The sequence below is a fragment of the Bufo bufo genome, chromosome 6, assembly GCF_905171765.1.
Source record: "Bufo bufo chromosome 6, aBufBuf1.1, whole genome shotgun sequence".
In the NCBI taxonomy this organism is placed as follows: domain Eukaryota; kingdom Metazoa; phylum Chordata; class Amphibia; order Anura; family Bufonidae; genus Bufo; species Bufo bufo.
The window spans coordinates 310,208,315-310,229,756 of NC_053394.1; positions in this window are offsets into that span (position 1 = coordinate 310,208,315).

Sequence of the window (21,442 nt, forward strand, 5' to 3'; positions counted from 1 at the left end):
TTATTATTATTTAAATTAAAACAATGGTGTTCAATGGAATATTCACTTTAAGATTTATTTTTATATTTTTAACACTATTCAGTAAGAGCAGAGCAGGACAGTAAAGTCTTCACTATAGAGTTTGTGCTTCCATGAATCACCAGTCATTTTATCCCAAAAGGTGTAGACTTCGTGGATTTGTGGGCAAAAAAAGACAAACACGGTGTGAAATCTCTGACTCAAATCACTCTGGCCAAATAATCCTACTTCAAAACCACAGTGCCTGCTAACTGAAAAAAAAAGCTTATAGAAAAAGAGGAAAATACAGTAGTTGACAGGGGAAGTGAAATAATAAAGTGGATTTATTGTATTATGAAGCTGACGAATTGTGAGCAGCTTGGCTTAATCATGCATACATACGTGTGATATAGTTAACTTAAACCAACATTTCCACACAAATCGACTTTTCCACTCCTGAATATAGGCATACATTGCTTCCAGGAATCCCCTGGCATGCTCGTGACATTGCATTCAGATGAAAGCAACCTTTCAGTAGTCCATCTGAAAAGGTTCTTTGTTATTTTATATAATTAAATCTGATGAATGGAAAATAAATATATGAGATCATGAAGAAACAGATTCATTGTGTAAGACAAAAAAGTGAGAAAATATTTCTATTATTAAAAATAATAGTCTTTAATAATCATTAGTAGTAGTATTTGTAGCACCAGCAGTTGTATTATTTGAGTAAGGCCTCATGCACACGACCGTTTTTCAGGACCGCAAATTGCAGAAGGCACGCGGTCGGTTTCCGTTTTTTGCAGATCCGCGGTTTGCGGACCGCAAAAAACGGCACAGTTGTGTGCATGTAGCCTTCGAATGTTAAGAAGTTAAACTCTGGTTAATAAAAAAATAAAAAATAAAAATTTCTACAGCGTATGTTCAGATTAAAATTCATTTTATATAGACAGCAGAGAAACTTACAACACATACATAACACAAAAAGCCTTTGAGGTTTATCTCCTGCTGTCTTAAAAGAGTAGACTTAATAGTAGAATTAAAAGAGTTGTCTTAATAGAGTGACAAAACCCTATATCATAGCAGTTTATCCACTTCAATCTTTGCTATGAGCCACCTTCTTTTCTATATACTCCCCCCAAAAATTACTATTTCTAATATTATATATTATATTTAATAATATAGTTATATTATTAGTCAATTACCACATGCTACAAATTAAACAGTATTGGAGACCCCCAGAGAACAACAACTATTCGTATATTTCTGAGTTTTCTGATAAAAAAAAGTTTGATTTTGTATTGAAACTTGTAGTTCAGTTACACAAAGTCATGTGTCAAGTTCAACCACAAAGTTGTTTCTCCCTATTGAGCGAAAAGAAGCTAAAAAAAAAACAATAAGGCCATGTTCACATGGTCATTATTTGGTCAGTATTTAGCATCAGTATTTGTGAGCCAAAACCAGGAGTAGAACCTACAGAGAAATAATATAATGGAAATATTTGTGTTTCGGACTTGGTTTTGTCTTACAAATACTAATGAAAAATACTGACCAAATACTATGTGAAAGCTAAAGGAGTTGTCCGCTTTATTTACAGTATATTGATGACCTATCCCCAGGATAGCTCATCAATATCAGATCGTTGGGGGTCCGACTCCCGGCACCCGTGGCGATCAGCTCTTAATTATCTACCTGCTCACCGTTACAACTGCAACAGTGAGCAGGTGTAATTACACCTAAGCCATTCCATTTACTTCTATGGGACGGCTTCTTCCATTTAAGTGTAAAGGAAGGAGCTGTCAGAAGGCTATCGCTGACCTATCTTATCAGTTTGATAACAATTGAGCAATTATGAGTGTTTATGAGTTCATAAGGTTAGAGATAAGAGGTACACATGAGCCTTCAGCTGACGGGATTCAAAGAAAACAAAGCCACTGCTTGCAAACAGACACATTTTGAACTTTTGTATCTCTGAACACTTTTAATAAAACCAGTTGAAAAAAATATTTTTGCATAGCCTTGTGGGGATTTTATATCGAAGTGATTTTCACCATATATTGTGGAAGGACCATTTATTTATTTATACATGTTAATCATTTCTACTCTAGTATCTCGACAATCTTCAGGTCCTGGTCCAAGTGGCAAAAGTATCAGAGAGCACCACATGAAAAACTAGGTCAAATTAGAACCATTATTAGTAGGGTTATTGTGTTATTTACAGAATATCTTGAGCAAATAGTCAAGCATATAAAGGGGGTGTCTCATCTCGGACAATGGGGGTATATCGCTAGGATATGCCCCCATTGTCTTATAGGTGCAGGTCCCAGCTATATGGAGAACGGAGCCCCGAAAGTGGTGGAGGGCACACTGCGCATGCGCATCTGCCCTCCATTAATTTTCTATGGAGCCGCTGAAAAAAGCCGAGAGCTGGCTTGGCTATTTCCGTCCGGCCCTTAGAAGTGAATGGTGGGCAGCTGTCCATGTGCAGTGTGCCCTCCACCACTTTCGGGGCTCCATTCTCCATATAGCTGGGACCCGCACCTATAAGACAATGGGGGCATATCCTAGCGATATGCCCCCATTGTCTGAAATGAGACAACCCCTTTAACTATTTTCCAGTCTTGTTCTAAATGCTTTTAAAAGGTCTTTTATATGAAGCATATTTCAGTTTAAGACTCATTGCTTTAAGAGTCATTGCCTTTTAAGTAACTATTAAAAATTGATTTTTTAAATTACATTTTCATCACTCACTACTATACAGTGGTGTACTGTGTACCATGTAGACGTTTCATATACGATATGCACCACATCAGAGATGGCACCTTGAATACCGGTTGTGGCTGAGTCCATCATTGCCTTGAGTTCTAGTGCATTTAAATGTATTTGAGGAGAATACTGTATTGTGGCCATGATGGTTTTCATGCTAATAGTCATGCTATAAACTATTCAGATCCTAAAATGCTCCTAGACATGAATTAGAAGGGATGGCATTAATACATAGTTTCATACCATATTAAAACAAATTGCCCAGCAAAATATTCCAACTGTACAAGCTATGCAGCCTCAAGCACAACACAGCCAACCACAGACTGTAACATTTACAGCCCCTTAAAGAAAACTGCACACATAAGAAAATATCACTGTTAAGAATTTTTATGTTAACCAAAATTACAACAAATAAAGGTATTTTGTGGTTGTATCCATCGGCGGCAAGAATTTTGCTGATACAGAATACTTGTGTACTGTCTATGTAGAACATTTAATTTTACACAAAAAAAGTCTAAAAAGTTGATGAATGAGTTGTCGCAAAGTTTCACTAATTTTTCTTGCCAATTTTTCACATTTAAGGAGTTATCTGGTTTAAAAAGACCATTTTATATTCAGTTAACCTTGGGCAGAGTAATGAACAGTTACAAATTGCATTTCTTGCTCTGGAGGACTCCCAAAAGATTTTAATTTTGGCAAACCCAGAACCTTTGTGACTTGTGCCTCATGAATCGCTCAAAATGGAGGCCACCATTTTACAGATTGGAAGAAGTAGAACAAGGCATCTGCAAGATGGGGTAATTTTTTTATGTTTCCAACAGCGCAGCGTGTTTTTAAACAGGTTATTTGTTACCACAGGCTACCATGCGTTTACCCACAGCCATATATGTTGCAGTCACTTTGACGTTACTAATGCTGTAACTTGGCATTAAAATGCTTGAAAGGGACTGGGTACAGTCCATAGACACCTCAGAGTGTAATACAACTTTTGGGGGCAATCAAGGCACTTTTGATTGGGCTCAAATTTATTTGGACCAAATCAAATCTGAAGGTTAATTCGACCAAATTGAACCTAAAACTAATTTTTGGAAATTTGCTCATCCCTACAAAGAATCTATTAACTTGATTGAGTTTTCCAAGTGGTGGCTCTGCAGGGAAACGGAACTTCTACTACGATTCCCATAGAAGGCAATTAATTGCTAAAAAACACTTTGGGGGTAATTTTTTAAGACTGGCGTTTTAGACGCCAGTCTTAATAACCCCTTCGCTGGCAGTGGATCCACTGAAGTTATGAAGAGGCGCCGGCCTCTACATAACTTCGGCATATCCACTGTCGGTCTAATTGTAAGACAGCTTCCTTGCTGGATTAAATTTAGACCATTTTCTATGCCTAAAATACTCGTAGATAAATCAGAAGGTCGCCTTCCCACCCATGCCCCCCTTTTTTTCACCTGGCGTGAGCGGGGTAAAGTCGCATATATCTGGTAGTAAATTACCCCCTTTATGCTTAAATTATTGTCAAGTAATTTTCCCAACAAGTAAGAATTGGGCAAAGGGGACAATTCCAATCGTTTTTATACTCCTCCGATTTTCCTTTAATGGGCCTGGGAAATCAAACCCTATACAGAGACCCTAAAAAGAATTCAGACCACAGACTCAAACCCCAAAATGAATTCAGAACCCTCATTCAGACCCTTACAATTAAAACTATCAAATTCCATCCACAAATTAATTAAGACCACAGAATGAGGTAGACCGTCATTGACTCTGCTATATACAGTTTTTTCTGGATTGAGTCTGGATTGGCAGCTACTCTCCATGGAAAGATAGGGTCCAGCATGAAAGTAGAGCACATCCCCTTGGCTTTCTTAACTCCTTGATAAGTTACCTTAACTAAGTACAGAGCAGAACAGCTAGGCAGCTACATCCCATAACAAGTGTTCCTGCTCTGTCTTTCCTCCTATGTGTTGGATTGCTGTGGCAACCTGGAAAGCTCTGGTGATGTCATCCAGCAAGTTTATCCAAACCTGACTCGGGTGGTGGGACACCACCTGATTGTACAGGTTGTTTCCACGCATCCCTGCCACACCGGCTGCCAAGCTCTGCTCTCTGGCACCCCCTGTCAAAACAATAATCTCCCCTTATATATAATTTACTTACAGTTCTGAAGACTCAGGGGTGCTGGCTGGCTTGGCCGGGCAGAAGGAGTGTGGGAGACTGTGAGGCCTTTTTCTCCAAGCTGCTCCAGATCAGCGCTCTGGGCAGCTGGGCTCCGGGCTGGAAGTGGGCACAATAAGAAAAAAATATTTTTCATTACACCTCAGGTCAGACCACCAATCAGACCCCCAATGTTAATCAGACCTCAGCTAACAGCCCCAATAAGATCCCCAATGTTAATAAGACCTCAGATCACACCTCAGCTCAGACCCCAATATGAATGACCCCCAATCAGACCTCAGATAAGAGCCCCATGCCTCATAGCAGCCCCCAGTGCCTCTCCAGCAGCCCCCAGTGCCTCTCATCAGCCCCGAGTGCCTCTCATCAGCCCCCCCAGCGCCTTTCATCATCCAGTAATAACAGCCCCCCAATCATGTGCCAGTAATAACAGCCCCCCATTATGTGCCAGTAATAACAGCCCCCCCAATCATGTGCCAGTAATAACAGCCCCCCCAATCATGTGCCAGTAATAACAGCCCCCCCAATCATTTGCCAGTAATAACAGCCCCCCCAATCATTTACCAGTAATAACAGCCCCCCAATCATTTGCCAGTAATAACAGCCCCCCCAATCATGTGCCAGTAATAACAGCCCCCCCAATCATGTGCCAGTAATAACAGCCCCCCCCAATCATGTGCCAGTAATAACAGCACCCCCAATCATGTGCCAGTAATAACAGCCCCCCCAATCATGTGCCAGTAATAACAGCCCCCCATCATGTGCCAGTAATAACAGCCCCCCCAATCATGTGCCAGTAATAACAGCCCCCCCAATCATGTGCCAGTAATAACAGGGCCCCCCCATTATGTGCCAGTAATAACAGGGCCCCCCCATTAAGTGCCAGTAATAACAGGGCCCCCCCATTATGTGCCAGTAATAACAGGGCCCCCCCCATTATGTGCCAGTAATAACAGGGCCCGCCCCCCCAATCATGTTCTAGTAAAACTAAGTATTGTATATATTTAAAAAAAAATAACACTTATACTTACCTCTTTGGAGCGATGCCGATGCAGGCCTCTTCCGGCCTGTGTCCCGCGCTGTACGGCTCAGGCGGCGCAATGACGTCATCGCACCACCTACGCCGGCCTCTGATAGGCTGGGATCCGTCCCCCCGTCCCCCCCGGTTCCTACACCCATGCTCTCTCCCTGTAATTGCCACAGCTTCTAACAGAATTGCTGGTGGCAGTTAAAGATTTAAAGTGAACTCATTCGACGAGCTCAGTGAGATGGACAAAAAATAGGAAAAAGAACAAAGAGCAGGTGACGCTATACAGATATATTTTATTGAATAGCTCAGCAGCTATACTAAATTTTTAATTACATGCAATTACAAAAGTATTCAGATCCAGGTGCTAGTTTGAAAAATGTTGAATATTTTTCGTGACATAAACCCCTTTAAGCTTTGCTACATCAGCCCATCAACTTTGCTATTCTGTCCTCTCGCTCTGATACATCAGATCTCCAGGTCTGCTCCACCAACCTTCCAGCTCTGTTACACTGACTGTAGGTATAGGCAAATAAAATAGCTATTTTTGAAATATACACTGAACAAAAATATAAACGCAACACTTTCGGTTGTGCTCCAATTTTATATGAGCTGAACTCAAAGATCTGAAACATTTTTTACATACACAAAAGACTCATTACTCTCAAATATTGTTCACAAATCTGTCTAAATCTGTGTTAGTGAGCACTTCTCCTTTGCCGAGATAATCCATCCCACCTCACAGGTGTGGCATATCAAGGTGCTGATTAGACAGCATAAAAATTGCACAGGTGTGCCTTAGACTGCCCACAATAAAACTCCACTCTGAAATGTGCAGTTTGATCGCACAGCACAATGCCACAGATGTCGCAACGTTTGAGGGAGCGTGCAATAGGCATGCTGACTGCAGAAATGTCTACAAGAGCTGGTGCCCATGCAATGAATGTTCATTTCTCTACCATAAGCCATCTCCAAAGGCGTTTCAGAGAATTTGGCAGTACATCCAACCGGCCTCACAACTGCAGGCCACGTGTAACCACACCTGCCCAGAACCTCCACATCCAGCATGTTCACCTCCATGATCGTCTGAGACCAGCCACCCGGACAGCTGCAGCAACAATCGGTTTGCATGACCAAAGAATTTCTGCACAAACTGTCAGAAACAATCTCAGGGAAGCTCATCTGCATGCTCGTCGCCCTCATCGGGGTCTGGACCTGACTGCAGTTCGTCATCGTAACCGACTTGAGTGGGCAAATCCTCACATTCGATGGCATCTGGCATGCTGCAGAGGCGTTCTGTTCACGGATGAGTCCCGGTTTTCACTGTTCAGGACAGATGGCAGACAGCGTGTGTGGCGTTGTGTGGGTGAGCGGTTTGCTGACGTCAACGTTGTAGATCGAGTGGCCCATGGCGGCGGTGGGGTTATGGTATGGGCAGGTGTATGTTATGGACAACAAACACAGGTGCATTTTATTGATGGAGTTTTGAATGCACAGAGACACCGTGACGAGATCCTGAGGCCCATTGTTGTGCCATTCATCCACGACCATCACCTCATGTTGCAGCATGATAATGCATGGCTGCATATTGCAAGGATCTGTACACAATTCCTGGAATCTGAAAACATCCCAGTTCTTGCATGGCCAGCATACTCACCGGACATGTCACCCATTGAGCATGTTTGGGATACTCTGGATCGGCATATACGACAGCGTGTTCCAGTTCCTGCCAATATTCTGCAACTTCGCACAGCTATTGAAGAGGAGTAGACAAACATTCCACAGGCCACAATCAACAACCTGATCAACTCTATGCGACGGAGATGTGTTGCACTGAATGAGGCAAATGGTGACCACACTAGATACTGACTGGTTTTCTGACTCTCCCCCCCTTCCTCCCAGTAAGGCAAAACTGTGCACATTTCAGAGTGGAGTTTTATTGTGGGAAGTCTAAGGCACACCTGTGCAATATTCATGCTGTCTAATCAGCACCTTGATATGCCACACCTGTGAGGTGGGATGGATTATCTCGGCAAAGGAGAAGTGCTCACTAACACAGATTTAGACAGATTTGTGAACAATATTTGAGAGTAATGGGTCTTTTGTGTATGTAGAAAATGTTTCAGATCTTTGAGTTTAGCTCATGCAAAATGGGAGCAAAACCTAAAGTGTTGCATTTATATTTTTGTTCAGTGTATGTATTGGGCATTGGATATACTGTATTTGTGTGTGTGTCTGTGTATCTGTGTATGTCTGGTGTGTGTGTGTGTGTGTGTGTGTGTGCGTTTCTCAATAGTTTCAGAGGAAATGAAATAGCTTCTCACAAATGTCACAGTGCAAATGAAACTTTATTTGTGTAAGCTCAATACGAAACACTACTCCTATTCTTTGAGAATTTCACCATGTTTCTAAGCAATGTTCAGCCTTTATCAAATTATGCAAGATCTGCAATGTTCCTTTTGCCTTTTGCAGACCCATCTGTCACTGACTTTTAATGTCTTTACTTTTTACAGTGTGGACGCTTGGATGTTTATGGAACAACATAAAACTTTGTGTGAAACCACAGAAAGAGATCCTAAGACTGAAAAACAAGACTGAAAAACGCACTAACCAAATTGTAAAAATAGAGATATTGCCACACATCAAAATTAGTATTTTTGCACATATTTATGAAATTAGCATTAGTCAATATTTTATGTGTGTAATGTTAGGTAGTAGAAATCTATGAAAGGATCTGTGCATAACTCACTATTTGTTTTGGAGTTTCATTATACTCCTATAAGTTGAAATATGATGGCCTGCTTTGAACAGTTTATTCAGGTTCCTAACCACATACCACTTGGGCTAACATTACCACCGTGAAGTTACAACTTTCCATACAACTTAATTGCTGTGTCAGATTGCTATACTACTCAACAGCTCAGTAAGTTTCAATAGTAAAACCACTTGAAAAAAAATCTTTCTCAATTGTGGGTGGGGATTCAGATCTATTAATGTAATTAAGAGGTTGTCCATACCAGCATGCATGAACAGCTTTTTTATCTATGCTCTTTTTCTTTGGAAAAACTAGGCTCAGACAGTGGCAGAAGGATGAAAGATAGACACAATGGGCAACGTTTTAATGGTATTTTATATTTTGTAACTATTTGTAAAGAGGTAAGAACTTACATAGGATATGTGAGTAGTGATGTCGCGAACATAAAATTTTCAGTTCGCGAACAGCGAACGAGAACTTCCGCAAATGTTCGCGAACTGGCGAACCGGGCGAACCGCCATAGACTTCAATAGACAGGCGAATTTTAAAACCCACAGGGACTCTTTCTGGCCACAATAGTGATGAGAAAGTTGTTTCAAGGGGTCTAACACCTGGACTGTGGCATGCCGGAGGGGGATCTATGGCAAAACTCCCATGGAAAATTACGTAGTGGACGCAGAGTCGGGTTTTAATCCATAAAGGGCATAAATCAACTAACATTCCTAAATTGTTTGGAATAACGTGCTTTAAAACATCCAGTGTGTGTATACGATCAGGTATGATGTTGTATCGATCAGGTAGTGTAAGGGTTACGCCCGCATCACAGACATTGACAGACCAAACTCCCCTTTTAATGCACCGCAAACAGTTCATTTGCACAACCGCAAACTCCCCATTTGCACAAGGTTGGATACCAAGCTAGCCACGTCCCGGTGATGTCATTGAAGGTTTCTTCCTCCACCCAGCCACGTACAACACCAAGGGTCCCCGAAAGGTCAATTGAATTGATTTTTCGAACGGGGAGATGGTTAAAAAAACGCTGGCTCCCTCCCCTTTGTTTTTATCCACGGTGACTGCGTCTGCGCCGTGCAATTTACTGTCACACCCGATATGAGTGGTATTTTCTGTAGTACTATTCTCATCAGTTTAATCCCTCTAACGTCCCCGACTCCCCAATCTGGGGGCCATTTATTAAACAGATTTTTCGGACGGGGAGATGGTTAAAAAAACGCTGGCTCCCTCCACTCTGTTTTAATCCACGGTGACTGCGTCTGCGCCGTGCAATTTACTGTCACACCCGATATGAGTGGTATTTTCTGTAGTACTATTCTCATCAGTTTAATCCCTCTAACGTCCCCAATCTGGGTGCCATTTATTGAATAGATTTTTCGAACGGGGAGATGGTATCAGTGGTTGGCACTGGCAGTGGGCACACTACAGTCAGTAGAAGCGGGCCTGACACACACTGGCAGCAGGCAAGCAACTGAAATTACACTAAAGTGTAAAAATTAAATGCCTTATTTATCGGCAAGCTACTGTGCCACCCGGTATGAGTGGTTGGCACTGGCAGTGGGCACACTACAGTCAGTGGAAGAGGGCCTGACACACACTGGCAGCAGGCAAGCAACTGAATTTAGACTACTGTCTAAAAATTAAATGCCTTATTTATCGGCAAGCTACTGTGCCACCCGGTATCAGTGGTTGGCACTGGCAGTGGGCACACTACAGTCAGTGGAAGCGGGCCTGACACACACTGGCAGCAGGCAAGCAACTGAATTTAGACTACTGTCTAAAAATTAAATGCCTTATTTATCGGCAAGCTACTGTGCCACCCGGTATCAGTGGTTGGCACTGGCAGTGGGCACACTACAGTCAGTTGAAGTCGGCCTGACACACACTAGCAGCAGGCAAGCAGCTGAAATTACACTAAAGTGTAAAAATTAAATGCCTTTTTTAAGCAAAGTCCTGTGCCACTCGGGATGACAGGGGTGGGCACTGGCAGTGGGCACACTACAGTCAGTTGAAGTCGGCCTGACACACACTGGCAGGCAACTAACCTTAGATTAAAGTGTAAAAATGAAGTGCCTTTTTTTTAAGCAAAGTCCTGTGCCACACGGGATGACAGGGGTGGGCACTGGCAGTGGGCACACTACAGTCAGTTGAAGTCGGCCTGACACACACTAGCAGCAGGCAAGCAGCTGAAATTACACTAAAGTGTAAAAATTAAATGCCTTTTTTATGCAAAGTCCTGTGCCAGCCGGTATGAGTGGTGGGCACTGGCAGTGGGCACACTACAGTCAGTGGAAGTCAGCCTGACACACACTGGCAGGCAACTAACCTTAGATTAAAGTGTAAAAATTAAGTGCCTTTTTTTAAGCAAAGTCCTGTGCCACACGGAATGACAGGGGTGAGCACTGGCAGTGGGCACACTACAGTCTGTGGGCCTGCAGCTCCTCACACACAGGCAGGCCAGGCAACTGCAATATGTATATAAAGGAAAAAAAAAAAGCAGACTAATGTTGCAGCCCTAAAAAGGGCTTTTTGGGGTGCTGTCAGGACGCTGTCCTTACAGCAGAGATCAGATGAGTCTTTCAGGACTGGAGTGGACACTGAATTCACTAGCCTAGCTATCGATTTCCCAATTAAATCAGCAGCAGTTACAGTCTCCCTCCTCTCACTAAGACTGCAGCTTCAGAATGAATCTAAAATGGATGCTGTGCAGGAGGTGGGAGGGTCTGGGAGGGAGGGTATGCTGCTGATTGGCTGGAATGTGTCTGCTGACTGTGAGGTACAGGGTCAAAGTTTGCTCAATGATGATGTATAGGGGGCGGACCGAACATCGCATGTGTTCGCCCGGCAGAGGCGAACGCGAACAAGCTATGTTCGCCGGGAACTGTTCGCCGTCGGATAGTTCGGGCCATCTCTATATGTGAGTGGTGTATGTACAAACCGGATTCCAAAAAAGTTGGGACACTAAACAAATTGTGAATAAAAACTGGATGCAATGATGGAGATGGCAAATGTCAATATTTTATTTGTAATAGAACGTAGATGATAGATCAAACGTTTAATCCGAGTAAATGTATCATTTTAAAGGAAAAATACGTTGATTCCAATTTTCACGGTGTCAACAAAACCCAGAAAAATTGTGGCCAAGAAGCAATAAGAGGCTGGAAAAAGTAAATTTGAGCATAACGAAGAGCTGGAAGACCAATTAACACTAATTAGGTCAATTGGCAACATGATTGGGTATAAAAAGAGCTTCTCAGATTGGCAGTGTCTCTCAGAAGCCAAGATGGGTAGAGGATCACCAATTCCCACAATGTTGCGCAGAAAGATAGTGGAGCAATATCAGAAAGGTGTTAACCAGCGAAAAAATTGCAAAGACTTTGCATCTATCATCATCAACTGTGCATAACATCATCCGAAGATTCAGAGAATCTGGAACAATCTCTGTGCGTAAGGGTCAAGGCCGTAAAACCATACTGGATGCCCGTGATCTCCAGGCCCTTAAACGACACTGCACCACAAACAGGAATGCTACTGTAAAGGAAATCACAGAATGGGCTCAGGAATACTTCCAGAAACCATTGTCAGTGAACACAATCCACCGTGCCATCCACCGTTGCCAGCTGAAACTCTACAGTGCAAAGAAGAAGCCATTTCTAAGCAAGATCCACAAGCTCAGGCGTTTTCATTGGGCTAGGGATCATTTAAAATGGAGTGTGGCAAAATGGAAGACTGTTCTGTGGTCAGACGAGTCACGATTCGAAGTTATTTTTGGAAATCTGGGACGCCATGTAATCCGGACCAAAGAGGACAAGGACAACCCAAGTTGTTATCAACTCTCAGTTCAGAAGCCTGCATCTCTGATGGTATGGGGTTGCATGAGTGCGTGTGGCATGGGCAGCTTGCATGTCTGGAAAGGCACCATCAATGCAGAAAAATATATTCAGGTTCTAGAACAACATATGCTCCCATCCAGACGTCATCTCTTTCAGGGAAAACCCTGCATTTTTCAACAAGATAATGCCAGACCACATTCTGCATCAATAACAACATCATGGCTGCGTAGGAGAAGGATCCGGGTACTGAAATGGCCAGTCTGCAGTCCAGATCTTTCAACTATAGAGAACATTTGGCGCATCATAAAGAGGAAGGTGCAACAAAGAAGGCCCAAGACGATTGAACAGTTAGAGGCCTGTATTAGACAAGAATGGGAGAGCATTCCTATTTCTAAACTTGAGAAACTGGTCTCCTCGGTCCCCAGACGTCTGTTGAGTGTTGTAAGAAGGGGAGATGCCACACAGTGGTGAAAATGGCCTTGTCCCAACTTTTTGGGGATTTGTTGACACCATGAAATTCTGATTCAACATATTTTTCCCTTAAAAATGGTACATTTTCTCAGTTTAAACTTTTGTTCCGTGATTTATGTTCTATTCTGAATAAAATATTAGAAGTTGGCACCTCCACATCATTGCATTCAGTTTTTATTCACGATTTGTATAGTGTCCCAACTTTTTTGGAATCCGGTTTGTAGTTCCCAATTCAAGATTTGTGGAAATAATCAGGTAGATACAGGGCTAACTTGGAAACAATGGCTTTACTGAACTCACATGGGGCAACAAGCTTGGTATTTACAAAGGTCTTAAAAAAGGCGACTGACTTAATGATTCTCTTAATTAATCTCTTCGAGGCTACGGGTCTGGCAGTATCACATTTTCCACTTGGTGGCAACAGGCTTATTTGCTTATGTTAAGTTGCACCCTTCGGTATCAGTAAAGTTGGCTTCTCAACAATTGGCATGCACTCTTTGCTTAGGTGTAACCACAGGCTGGCGATCCTTTCCATGTGTAGTATGTATACTATATAGCCAGGCACCACTCTCTACACAGGTTTTTTTTTTTTATGCATCAAAATGGCTGGTCTGTTCTTTTTAATCTGGCTTATCAGAGGTCATCTGAGTGCTCGCAACGACTAAGGCTTCTTTCACATCAGGGCCGTAGATAAATTTTTTTCCTGGGGGGGGTTCAGCTTTCTTAAATTACACTAGTGCGGGGCTGGCAGGCGGCAGTGCAGGAGGCGGAGCACAGGGGTGTGATTAGGGTGTGATTAGGCACACCCCGTGCACACGCCTATGCTGCCCAGGGGCGGATTAAGTGCATGATAGGCCCGGGGCTGTCTACCCAACTTGCCCCCCCCCCCTCCATTTTAGTTTATTTTATTTTTTTGTATGAAGAGGCTGCGGTGCTTCATGAGCGCCACAGTCTCTTCTTAGGCCATATGACATCTTCAGACAAAAAAAAAATACCCCAAATTGGGTCCTAAACTGAAAAATTTGGTCGCCAAATTTAAAATACATATAATTGTAATAAAAAAGACATGGAGGAGAATACAGCACCACATACCTCTTACATCCAGTGACATTTCCTGTCATGTAGACCTTCTTTTTCCTCTTCTCCTCCATTTGATCCAGACCACCATGGCAAATTCTTTCAGCCGCATCTCGTCTCTACAGTTTGTAACACAGACACGTTAGATTTCTAAATTTTTCCATCAACCTCCTCATCCTGGTGTCCCCACAGTGTCATCCTGCCACCCCCAATACTGTGCCCGTTGTGCTCCCCAATGCCCCAGGTACTATACTGCTAAAAAAAATAGTGACCCTAATAGACATAATTGGGGTAATTTATCAAACTGGTGTAAAGTAGAACTGGATTTCCAAAAGAGCTGTCAAATATGAAAGGTGGAATCTGATTGGCTGCTATGGGCAACTAAGCCAGTTCTGCGTTACACCAGTTTGATAAATTACCACAAATGTTCCTATAGTGTCCACAGCAGCTATAATGTCCCCTAGAGCGCCCCCAGTAATAATAACACCCTCTATTGTGCTCCAGGTAATTATCCCTGTATAGTGTCCCCAGAAATAATAGAATTGCCCCTACAGTGCCTCCCCAATAGCAACACCCCCATATAGTAATTTCCACCACACTGCCCCCACATAGTAATCCCCCATAGTAATTTTCCCCCACACAGTAATTTCCTCCAAACTGCACCCATATAGTAGTTTTCCCCCACACAGTAATTTGCCCCACACTGCCCCCACATAGTAATTTCCACCACACTGCCCCCACATATTAATTTGCCCACACACTGCCCCCACATAGTAATTTGCCCCCACATAGCAATTTCCCCACACTGTTCCCACATAGCAATTTGCCCACACTGCCCCCACATAGTAATTTGCCCCCACATAGAAAATTGCCCACACTGCCCCCACATAGTAATTTGCCCCCACATAGTAATTTGCCCCCACTGCCCCCACATAGTAATTTGCCCCCACATAGTAATTTGCCCCCACATAGCAATTTCCCAACACTGTCCCCACATAGAAATTACCCCACACTGTCCCCACGTAGCAATTACCCCCACACAATAGTTTCCCCCACACTGCCCCCATATAGAAATTTTCTCCCACATAGTAGTCCCCCACACTGCCCCCACATAATAATTTGCCCCCACACTGCCCCATCTAGTAATTTGCCCCCACATAGTAGTCCCTCCCATAATAATTTGCCCCCACATAGTATTCCCTCCCATAATAATTTGGCCCCATACAGCCCCCACATTCCCCCTAATCTTCCCTAATATGTCCTCCTGTGTGTCGTCGTCCCCCAAAGTAGGCACATGAAATAAAAAAATAAAAAAATAAAAAAATGAAAAGCTAAATACTCACCTATGTCCAGGGCCAGGCGCTTGCTCGCAGAGGAAGGCGGGATGAGTCAGGCGCGTCACAGTGCTGCGTCCCGGCACAGGCGCGCGATCACGTCATCACGCACGCCTGCGCCGGGATTTCACTACCGCATAGGCCTCAGGCCTACAAGGCCTGAAGCCTAAGGCGGTGATAGGCGACGGGAGAGGGAGCTATGCGCTCCCGTGCCCCGCCGCAGTAATACATTATGTGGGCGTTCGGGTCAGCGGCACGCCTGGGGGGGGTTTGAACCCCCCTATCCCCCCCCTTATCTACGCCCGTTTCCCATTTGCGCATAGCAAGATACTACCTTTCCTCGCCAGAGCCCATTGACTATAATGGGACCCAATGGGGATCCAGCCTGTTTCCTGCACTGCTTGCAGCTGTATTTGTCCGGCTGAATCCCAGCACTAATGCTGGAAACTGTAACAGTACAGCCTGGATCACAGCGGCTCCCTGTGACGATACGCTGACTTGCGCTCCAGCGTGGAACGCACCGGCCGTCTGCGATGATACGCTGGCTTGCGTTCCAGCATGGAACGCAGCGACCGCCTGTGTTGTTACGCTGGCTTGCGCTCCAGCGTGGAACGCAGTGGCTGCTGGGCCCTCCTGTGACTCCGCCCACTTACCGTCCGGCCCTTAAATAGAAGACAGGTGCTAAGCAGGGTGTTCCACTAATGGAGTGCGCACCCTGCTAGCTCCACTGCATCTGAGGACTCTGTCCACATATCCAGACCTGGATCCCTAACAACAGCGTGAAGGACTGTCTACCTTCTTGCCACTGGCTTCCCCACTGCTGGCTTCCTAGCCAGGACCAACTAACCGCAAGTATATGCCTGTTACCTGCTCTGATTAATGTCCTGGAACTCTGAGTGGGGTGGGTCCTGACTGGTGTGAGACGATACTCCCAAACCAACTCTGAACCTACTGCATACTATATACTAAACTGTGGACATGCTCTGAACCTACTGCATACTATATACTAAACTGTGGACATGTTCTGAACCTACTGCATACTATATACTAAACTGTGGACATGCTCTGAACCTATGGCATACAATATACTAAACTGAGGACATGCTATATACTAACCCTGAACCTATTGCATACTAGATACTAACTCTGAACTGTGCACAAGCTTATACTAACTTGTGACTCCTGTAATACTGGGAGACCTTCCTCTCCAGCAGTAATACTAAATAGATGGATAGCGGTAAATGATTTTGTTACCCCAAACTCTCCGCCCAAGACTGAGAGAGACGCCTGGGGGACATACTGAGTAACCGCGAATCCCACAGCCAAGAACAAGGGCAGTGGGATAATAGTGCATGTCCATTGCTTCCGCAGTTGAGATCCTAACTGATCAACTAGGTGCGTTACATATTAGTGGAACCCACATGGATCCAGCGGAGGTTGCAGGTCACCTCGTCACCCTCACTAAGAGGGTGGAGACCCTCAATGTGACTATACAACATCTCCAGCTAGAAAACCAGGCAATACGGCAACTTGTCACTCAGGGGCCAGGACACCCCCGTGATGGACCAGAACCCAAGGTCAGCCCACCTGAGATATTTGCGGGTGACCGAAGGCAGTTCAGGGATTTCCTGAACGCGTGCAAACTAATGTTTGAGCTGCAGCACCGGACTTACCCAACTGACAGAACAAAAGTACTTACCATGATCTCATACCTCAGGGGGGAGCCCAGAGCATGGGCCAATACTTATTTAGAAAAGGAAGACCCAGTCCTGGAATCCTTCCCTCTGTTCCTTGAAAAAATGGCCCTTCTCTACGAGGACCATAGTAAACAGCTGACCGCTGAGACCGCTATACGCAGCTTTAAACAAGGGAGACGACCTGTAGAGGACTTTATTGCGGAATACACTCGCTGGGCCCGGGAGACTGAATGGAATGACCTCACCCTTAGGAATCAGTTTCGCCTAGGTCTTTCCGAGGCCCTGAAGGACGAATTAGCCCGAGGAGAATTACCACTTACACTTAATGCCTTGATGCAGAAGGCCACCACTATTGACAGACGGCTGAGGGAACGCAGAGCCGAGAGAGTCTCAGGCTTCACACCCAACCCAAGACCGTCCAGCCAGGGTCCTGCTGTAGAGATGATGGAGATTGGGGCGATCCGAGGTCCTCTGACCGAGAGAGAGAAAGCCAGGAGACGTAACCTCAACCTCTGTTTATATTGTGCGTCTGCTGACCATACCGTTGACGGATGCCCCGCGATACTTAAGAAGTGCGAAGGTAAGAGCGGCACGTCTTGTACCTTAGGCAGTACAAAAAATAGTACTGGTGGTTACATATACACGTCTCTCACCTTACAGTGGGACCAAAACCGGATTATCGTTGAAGCCATGGTGGACACGGGAGCTTCGGGGAATTTTATCGATATGCATCTGGTTGAGCGAAATAAAATTCCCCACATGAGAAAAAACGTTCCGATATCCGTGAGTTTCATTGACGGTACCACTTCTAGTCCTATCCACAGTCAGACTCAACCCCTCATGGTGACATGTGAAAATAACCACACAGAATTCTTATTCTTTGATATCATACACTCTCCATTGTTTCCCGTGATTCTTGGGTTGCCATGGTTGCAAATACACCAGCCAACCCTCCTATGGAAACAGGGGAGAGTTCAGTTTACGTCACCTTATTGTATGGAGACCTGCTTTCCTCTCAAATCTCTCATGCACGTGGGAGTGAACCAGGTCCCCAGCCATTACGCAGACTTTGCTGAGGTATTCAGCGCAAAGAAGGCGGAATCTCTTCCGCCCATAGATCTTACGATTGCCCCATAGACTTGCTGCCGGGTAGTGAGATACCCACGGGTAGAATTTATCCATTGGCACAACCAGAACTTGTTCACCTCAAACAGTACCTAGAAGAGAACTTACAAAAAGGTTTTATTCAGCCTTCAACCTCCCCGGCAGCAGCAGGGATGTTCTTTGTGAGAAACAAAGACTCAAGCCTAAGGCCCATTATAGATTACAGAGCCTTGAACAAAGTAACAATCAAAAATCGGTACCCCTTGCCACTAATATCCGAACTCATAGAAAGATTACAAACAGCAACAATCTACACCAAGCTGGATTTGAGAGGCGCATACAACTTAATTAGGATCAGAAAAGGTGATGAATGGAAGACAGCTTTCCGCACTCGGTATGGTCTCTTTGAGTATACAGTGATGCCCTTCGGGTTGTGCAACGCCCCTGCCACATTCCAAAATTTTATTAACGACATCTTTAGGGATCTACTGGACGTATGTGTAATCATCTATCTTGATGATATACTAGTGTATTCCGATAACTTACACGATCACAGGAAACATGTCCGTTGGGTTCTCGCACGGTTAAGTGTTCATCGCTTATACGTCAAACAGGAAAAATGTGTATTCGAGACTACTTCTCTTCCCTTCCTCGGATACATAATTTCACCCAAAGGTATCCAGATGGATCCCTCAAAAATCACTTGCATCCAAAATTGGCCGATTCCGGATTCCAGGAAAGCTCTTCAACGGTTCCTGGGGTTCTCAAACTTCTATAGGAAATTCATTAAAGATTTCTCCGCTACCACTAAACCACTAACCCGCTTAACTAGTGTCAACACGAAGTTCGTTTGGTCCAAGGACGCCCAATCAGCGTTTGAGTTATTAAAGAACAGGTTCACTACGGCACCGATACTGACTCTCCCAAATCCGAACCATCACTACGTGCTGGAAGTAGACGCATTCCAGGCAGCCATAGGAGCTGTTCTGTCCCAGCGAAGCTCTTTTTCAACTCCGTTACATCCTATCGGGTTCTACTCCCGGACGCTAAATACCGCCGAATTCAATTACCCCATAGGCGAAAAGGAACTCCTCGCCATAAAGTGCTCCCTGGAAAATTGGAGGCATTTACTTGAAGGATCAATACACCCCATCACAATTTATACGGATCACCGTAATCTACAATACCTGAAAACCAATAAAACATTATCAGGCCGTCAAGTACGGTGGAGTTTTTTTTTTGACAGGTTTAATTTCCAAATTACATACCGACCAGGCTCAAAAAATGGGAAGGCCGACGCCTTGTCACGACTGGCTGAAATTCGCACCTCAGACACGGCCCCCACATGGATCATTCCACCAAAGAAACTTGTCCTTGCCACCATAACGTTGGAAATCCAGCTCAAGGATGCTCTAATTAATGACCATGCTAATACACCCCCCTGGTCTTTCGCAGAACCAACAGGGTCTCCTTTACAAGGACAGCCAACTGTACATACCACCCTCCCTCACCAATCAGGTGATCAAACTTTGCCATGATTTACCCCTAGCGGGACATCCCGGCATTGCTAAAACCACAACCCTGATACGCAGGAACTTCTGGTGGCCAAAGATGACCAAACAAATTGAGGAATACGTTTCCACGTGCGAGACCTGTGCCTCATGTAAAACTGACAGAAACCGACCTTATGGTCTCCTAATGAGTCTTCCCATCGCCAACAGACCCTGGGAATGGGTCTCGATGGATTTCATAGTTGAACTTCCCCTTTCCAGAGGAAACAACACCATCATGGTGGTAGTGGATTTGCTGACTAAGATGGCACACTTCGTGCCCCTCAAGAAGTTACCCTCCTCCAAGGAAACGTCCGTGGTATTCCTGTCTAATATTATTAAGTTACATGGAATTCCTAGCCAGGTCATATCAGACAGGGGTTCGCAATTCGTATCCAAATTCTGGAGAGCACTTTGTTCCAGACTTCAAATCGACCACAGAATGTCTACCGCCTAATGGGCAGACTGAAAGGGTGAATCAGTGTCTGGAACAGTATCTCAGATGTCACTGCTCATTTCTCCAGGATGACTGGGAGGGCCTACTTCCTCTCGCTGAATTCGCCTATAATAATTCTACGAATTCCTCCACATTACATACTCCATTCCATGCTAATTACGGATTTCACCCTAGGTCTCTTCCTCAAACCAGCCTTCCCACAAACGTTCCAGCCACAGACGATTATCTGACCACTTTGCAAACTACCCTTAAGACGCTAAAAGACAACCTTCAACGGGCAAAAGAAAGACAGAAGTGTTACTACGACCGTCGTAGGAGAGAAAGTCCTCCCTACCAGGTCGGGGACTCGGTTTGGTTATCAACAAAAAACCTTCGGTTGGGCGTACCTTCCAAGAAATTGGGAAGACAATTCCTGGGTCCTTTTCCGATAGAAAGGATCATTAACCCCAACACGGTGAGACTCACCCTTCCTCCGCGATTACAGGTACATCCCACATTCCACGTGTCACTACTGAAGCCGTTTAGATCTAGGCTGTTCCCATCAAGTGATCCTCGACCCTTGCCTCTGATAGAGGTCCAAGGAGAAGAAGAATTTGAAGTTGAGCAGCTCATTGATTCCAGAAGAAGACGGGGGAAGATCCAGTATCTCATTAGATGGAAGGGGTATGGTCCCCAGGATGACTCTTGGGAAGATGTGCAAAACGTTCATGCTCCCAGACTCCAAAGATTGTTCCATAGAAGATTTCCCAACCGACCCTCTCCTAGTGGGGTACCCCGGAGGGGTCCCTTAAGGGGGGGATACTGTAACAGTACAGCCTGGATCACAGCGGCTCCCTGTGACGATACGCTGACTTGCACTCCAGCGTGGAACGCACCGGCCGTCTGCGATGATACGCTGGCTTGCGCTCCAGCGTGGAACGCAGCGACCGCCTGTGTTGTTACGCTGGCTTGCGCTCCAGCGTGGAACGCAGTGGCTGCTGGGCCCTCCTGTGACTCCGCCCACTTACCGTCCGGCCCTTAAATAGAAGACAGGTGCTAAGCAGGGTGTTCCACTAATGGAGTGCGCACCCTGCTAGCTCCACTGCATCTGAGGACTCTGTCCACATATCCAGACCTGGATCTCTAACAACAACGTGAAGGACTGTCTACCTTCTTGCCACTGGCTTCCCCACTGCTGGCTTCCTAGC